We start from the raw sequence: 7,098 nt of genomic DNA, 5'->3' as shown, positions 1-7,098 counted from the left end.
GGGGGAAGAGAGATTCAGTCATTTGGAGAGCATGATTGAGATGATGATGACTGCTATGGCTAGCAGAAATGTTGGCACAAGCAGTAGTAGAGGTGGAGGAGGCAGATCTGCTGGAAGAAATGAATCAAGAAGAGGAGGATTGGAGTATTGGTTCGGTGGTGGTGAAGCTAGCAGTCCAGGAGGATCAAGCAGTGCAAATACCACTAACCGTTCTTTTCGTGATATTGTTTGTGCAGGAGGAAACATTGAGCAAATAAATTGGTACAACCGTGCAGCTCTTTATTTGGAATCCACACCGAGAGATGGTAGAGTTGAAATGCCAAAGTTGGTGACTTTGAATGATCTACCAAAAGGAATGAAGAAAAGTGGTCCTAGTGATCAAAACATGTGGGTTTCAAGTGAAAATTTCAGAAGAATTCAAAGCTATGCTAGAGCCTTGATGATTATGGTTCTAAGGGACTACATCAAAGTCAATGATGCCGAGCTACAAGATGGAAAAAGTCTAGAAGAGTGCATCATATGGTATGAGGAAGGTATACTGCCCGGGAGCAATATCACTGAAGCTTTCAACTACTATTCAGTTGGGCAGGTATGCAACAACTTTGCCATTAGTGACAATTTAGTTGATGTTCAGAACCATATTAACAATGTGCTCAAGGAAAAGAGAAACAAAGTGATTAGATGATTTGTATGATTGGTACAATTTTTGTGGTCCACGGGTACATGAACCCATGAAACAATTTGGAATGATTTGAATTATCTGTTTATGATGCTATTAAGTTGTTTCTTAATTTTATTATTTGTCTTGAAAGGTAACATTTTTAGCTTAGACTGTATCAAATCGCATAAATTGGAAAAATGCAAAAATTTATTATTATTAAAATCCAAAAAATGCGAATAGGAATTTTAGTTGCTAAAAATACCTTTCCTAGAGTCAAAATCATTTGTTAAACTCATCTTGGCTATGTCAATGAAAATAAAATCTTTTGAAAAATAATTGTTTTAAAAGACAAGCCAAATGACTGAGTATAGGTTTTGGCGTCATCAAAAAGGGGGAAAATTGATAGGAATATTTTTGTAAGTTTTGATGAGCCAAATGTATCTTTAGATCCCCTTAGTTTTTAAGTCTTTAGTACAAGCATCATAAATCAGAATATTGAAATCAGAAGGAATCTACCATAGGAAGAACAAAATTAATTTGAGAAATTAATTTTGGTCCTACGAGTATTCATCCGTGAAAGAAGCATAAAGCAATGGCGTTGCAAGGAATGACCGGATGAGCCTAACGGTGAAATGGTAAAGGTCCTTACTCTAAACAATCACACTCGAGATCAATTCCCTCCAAGGACCTATGTTTTTTTAATAAGGCAGATTTTGAAGGAGCTCGATGTGTGCTAAAGGAGCACGATGTGTGCTGAAGGAGCACAATGTGACCAAATCTAAAAGGAGCACAATGCCACCTAAGAAGCACAATGCTGTCAGAAGAGCACAATGCCACATAAGAAGCACAATGCTGTCAGAAGAGCGCAATGTTGTCTAAGAAGCACAATGTTGTCAGAAGAGCACAATGTATCGAAAGAAGCACAATGTTCAAAGTCAAGGAGCACGATGTTCAAGTCAAAGGAGCACGATGTTCAAGTCAAAGGAGCACAATGTGGCAAAAGAGCAAGATGATCAGAAATTGGATAAATTCGAAGGAATTTACTCCAAGTCCACCCACATGCCACAAGACTCCAAAATTGCCTGAAAGACATTTGATCAGAACGGAAAAATATTTATGAAGGCATGAATATAAAAACTTATCCTAGAAATAAATTCAATCAGATGAATTTATTTCAAAGATTCGTTGGATATTCAAATTGACAATTAAAGTAATATTTTTAGAAACAACTAGAAAATCAAAGTTGTGCTAAAGAATTACTTTGTCAGGCAAGTTGACAAATCAAATCAAAATTGAAGATCTACTACTGTCAACAATATCAGGCTATGAAGATTCAAATTTCAAAATATCAAATTATCCTACTCCAACAGATATATTTGATTATCTATAAAAAGCCATGAAGACTTGAAGACAAAAGCAGAGATAGAGGTGAACGAGATAGAAGTGCAATACAAGTGCAAAATTCAAAAGTGCTAGTGCTCAAAATATTCTAAGAGACTTAGTCTGAATAGTCTCAAATCTAGTTGGAGAGAGAAATACAAATCCTTGTATTTGTAAATTGTAGAAAGAGTATAGTTGTGTGCAAAATACTCTAGTGAGTGTAGCTGTGTGCAAAACACTCGTAGTTGCTAAGTGTAGCTGTGTGCAAGACACTTAGTTGGCGTTGAGTATAGCTGTGTGCGAAATACTCGGAGTTGAGTATAGCTGTGTGCGAAATACTCGGAGTTGAGTGTAGCTGTGTGCGAGACACTCGGAGCAGGGTGTAGCTGTGTGCAAGACATCCGGAAGAAGTGCATGTGTAGCACTTGTTCACTATTGTAACTGTGTGTGGAAAATAGTGAATTTCTCCTAGACGTGAAAGGAGAAAAGTGGACTAGGAAGATTACGCCACTTCCGAACCACTATAAATTGCCTCTCTCATTTACATACCGCACTTACATTATTTGCTATATCTATCTATCTCATCCGACTAACCCGTTTACTATTCACATTTAATCTTAATCATCCGGGTTTAGTGTGTTCTCACGTATGCATGTGACTCAAACTTCTCGAGCTTAAATACTAATTTATTCTAAGCAAGTTTGACGTGCTGCATGTAACATTCGTCACACGGACGACGTGACACGATATTTATTTACAATCTTGAATATTGTTATTATATATTGAGTGCACCATCTCCTTTATATATTCAAGATATCTCTGTCACTTTACATATCATTTGTACCTATCTTACTTATACTTGCACACTTAATTTACTAGTTGGGCATAACTCTTTACTATTATTCCGCTGTGCAGTACAAACTTGCTCTATTTACTTGTTACTTAGAGTTGAAGTTACCGAAGAGTTATTTAATTTGAAAAAGCTTGAAAGTCTATTCACCCCCCCCCCTCTAGACTTTCACCACCCTATCGGGACCAACATTTAGGGTTCGCAGTAACCCCAACCCGATCATTAGGCGGAGAAGAGGTTAGGGCCATTTTAAGCTATGAAAGAAAAAAGGACAAAAGGTGAAGACCAACCTAGAAGAGAAACAATACGATGGGAAGATGAAGGTGGAATGGAAGACTGCCCCAAGGATGATCGGAGATTGGACGGAAGTGCGCCGGAGATTGCTCAAAGAAGGATCGGAAGTTCGCTGGAAACTCAGAGCTGTAAATGAGCATCGGAGATCTAGGTTGGTGAAAGTAAAAAGTGAGGGTGAAAAGGGGGGTTTTTATAAGAGGTAAAGGTTCAGTAGATAGTGACACGTGGCAGCTAATCAAACGGTGGGCAAGCGAGGAGTCGATTGATTGAAATGACGTGAAACATACGCAAGAAGCTAAGGAGGCTTTGAAATTTGAGCCAGCGGGAAACAAAAGGCTGAAATATCTAAGGTTTTTGATTGAGCTGGGTGCGCGGAGGGGTCAGAAAGATTGGCCAGAGGCTTGTAAAAGGAGTCGCCACTCGATCAACCGTACCTCCTTGTAAAAGGAGTGTACAAGAGGAGTAAGGAAGGGAGTCGGTTAGGTTGGCCAGAGTCTTGTAAGAGGAGTCAGCACTCGGTCAACCGTGCCTCCTTGTAAAAGGTTGTAAAAGGAGTGTACAAGAGGAATAAGGAAGGCAGTCAATTAGGTAAGCCAAAGTCCTGTAATAGGGGTCGGCACTTGGTCAACCGTGCCTCCTTGTAAAAGGAGTGTACAAAAGGTGCAAGGTTGGGAGTCGGTTAGGTTGGCCGGAGTCTTATAATAGGATTTGGCACTCAATCAACCGCGCCTCCTTGTAAAAGGACTGTACAAGAGGAGTAAGGAAGGGGGTCGGTTAGGTCGGCCGGAGTCCTATGAAAGGAGTTGACACTCGGTCAACCGTGTCTCCTTGTAAAAGGAGTGTACAAGAGGTGCAAGGTTGGGAGTCGGTTATGTAACACCCCTAAATTTTAAAACTTTTAATGCTTATGAAATAAAGACAATTCTATTATTAAATCCCAAACAGAGCATAACTAAGCATAATTGTTGGGGTGCTATGCCACATCTAAGCTGGAGAACTCAGATGCACAGGCTAAACTATCCAATCCTCGAATCAATGTCTAGTACAACATCAAGGCACGCAGGCCGATAAAAGAACTAATCTAGCTAGATGCACAAGTCCAACTAGCGCCTACTCATCTGTGCCTGAAAGCCAAATATATCGGTTCAACGAATAATGCTGGTAACCCACTCCAACGCGTTAAATACAATATAGGTAGATATATATATAAGGAAAATCATTTTGAAGCCCGGAATACATATATACTGTTAGGAATATATTGTATAAGTTTTGATGAGCCAAATGTATTTTGTAGACCCCAATTTTATTTTATTTAAGTCAGTTCTGGTTCACAAAGTATAGTGCACCACAGCCATGAAGCCTACATGAAGTCTACGTAAAAGTAGTTTGAAGGAAGAATAAATGAAAGCGGGATCATAGCTTAACACATTTATGAAGCATCAAGTTACCAAAGGTTGAGATGGACGAGACGGTAGAAGACTTGTTGAAGTATGCTTAATACGAGATGATCTATAGTTCAATTCTCATTAGAAGTAATTTTAGTGTAAAGATGAATTGCTATCGTGAAGTAGCAATATCAGGAGATGATGTCATCATGATAGTAATATCAGGTAATACTATTATGAAAGAACAATTTTTATCGTGATAGTTGAGGATTACTATCGGGTAATGACATCACAATGTGATAAAGCTAGTGGAGAACACGTGGGATTGATAAGTCAAAAGAATTTAAGTCTTGAATTTTATCAATTGGATACCCAGTCGAGATGGAAGAAGCCTTGCCAAGCAAAGCAAATGGTCCATAGTTTGATTCCCACTTTTGAAGCAATTTTATGAATTCATGATATTGGTTCATGATATACAATGGAACGTGATATATGGTCCATGATACAAGGTGGAACATGATATACATGGTCCATGATACAAGGTGGAACATGATAGCTAGCTCATGATATGAAATGGAACATGATATATATGGTCCATGATACAAGGTGGAACATGATAGCAAGCTCATGATATGAAATGGAACATGATATATATGGTTAGGGATGTCAATTGTACCCGTACCCGACGGGGGAACCCGATTCCCCACTCCGACGGGGATGGGGATGGGGAGAATATTTGATTCCCCGGCGGGGACGGGGATGGGGAGTACTCTCCCCGCCCCACCCCGTCCCCGTATATATATATATATATATATATATATATATATATATATATATATATATATATATATATATATATATAGAATAAGGCTCATATGCGGCAGTGGCTTTAGGTGCGGCGGTGCGGTCATATCAGCGTCGTCCATTCTGCTTAATCTAACGGCAGCGGCTAATTTCTGAAGATTTAAAGATTTAAGCGCGTTCTGGTAAGTGGGGGGTGTTATGGTAATTGTAGTGGTTATTTATATCAGTCGCTTGTCAGTATACACCAACAATGTTAACCAAAGACACCAATAGTGTTAGGAAAAAGCACCACAATGAAATGCACAAATACACCAAAAAACACACAACACACCCAAAAAATACACCATATAACTCACCACCGCAATGGTGTATTCTGAACACTGTGTGATGCTTTTAGTCATACCTAGTGGTGCGTTCTGGTGATGCGTATCTAATTTGTGCATGTTTTTTTGGTGTGCATTTTCTAACATGGATGGTGTATATTTGTATAACTATTAGTGCGGTCGCACTGACCGCTCGAGAAGGCACCAACACGAATTCTCAAGTACACCACAGTAAGGTTAATAATGCACCAATAATGAACATAAAACACACAACACTATGATTTGATATATTCTGGTGCCCAATGACGATTTTAACCTTGCAGTTCGCGTACTGTGAGAACGCGCGCGAAAATATCGGAAAAGCCTTGATGAATGTGATTCGTTGGATTTATCTAATCTAATGGCTTACAATTAACCGCACCGCCGCACCTAAGTGCACAGCCGCACTTGAACCTTCCTCTATATATATATATATATATATATATATATATATATATATATATATATATATATATATATATATATATATATATATATATTATAATTTTAAAACTATTTTAGCCATTGATCTAGTTGCTTTGGGATTTTCTTGCATTGTGATTTTCATTTCTTGGGATATGAAAATAAAGGCTGTAAAGCTGAAGTCCTTTCTTCTAGTTTCTTCTATTTCATTTCAACATCCACTCCACTCTGATCTTGAGCTCCACACTCTCCAATACTGCAATACTCATCTCACTTCAAATATCTAAACTTTCAGACTTATACTTCAAGTTTAAAGCCGGACTATATCCCAGCCACCCACTTGTGACTCGCTCTTCCATATCTAAGTTTACAACTCGCCGGCGACCTTGTCTCAGTTATGACCAAAGCAACGAACTCTTGAAGCAACGATCTCAATATATCACCTATTACAGTAAGTTTATTTGATTCATCAACTTTTTAAACTTAAGACTTTAATATTTAGTTTTTTTCAACTTTTTATTCCCAATAAATATAAATTGTAAAAAAAAATCTTGTGTTTGCTATCTTGGTGATTCTTGCGTTCTGGTTTGTGAAAATTTCGGGTGGGAACGATAAAGTCAAGAATTTTAAGCATTTTGTTCTTGTTTTTTTTTTTTTTTTTTTTTTTTTTTTTTTTTTTGGGATGGAACCCATTTTTTTTTATTTACTATTTTGATTTTCTTTACTCGACATTCAATCTATAGAAAATGTAGATTTCTTATGTGGTTGCATTTTCTTTTCGTTTCAGTTTTTCTTTCCTCTCAGATTGACTTAAATTTTAATATTTAGTTTTTTTTCCAACTTTTTATTCCTAATAAATATAAATTGTGTTCTGAAGTCTGAACATTTGTTTTTAATAAATATGTTGCCTATGAATCTATGATAGCTCTGCATACTCTT

Source organism: Ipomoea nil, unplaced genomic scaffold (assembly GCF_001879475.1).
Source record: "Ipomoea nil cultivar Tokyo-kokei standard unplaced genomic scaffold, Asagao_1.1 scaffold2580, whole genome shotgun sequence".
Classification (NCBI taxonomy): Eukaryota; Viridiplantae; Streptophyta; class Magnoliopsida; order Solanales; family Convolvulaceae; genus Ipomoea; species Ipomoea nil.
This window is presented reverse-complemented; position numbering follows the sequence as displayed.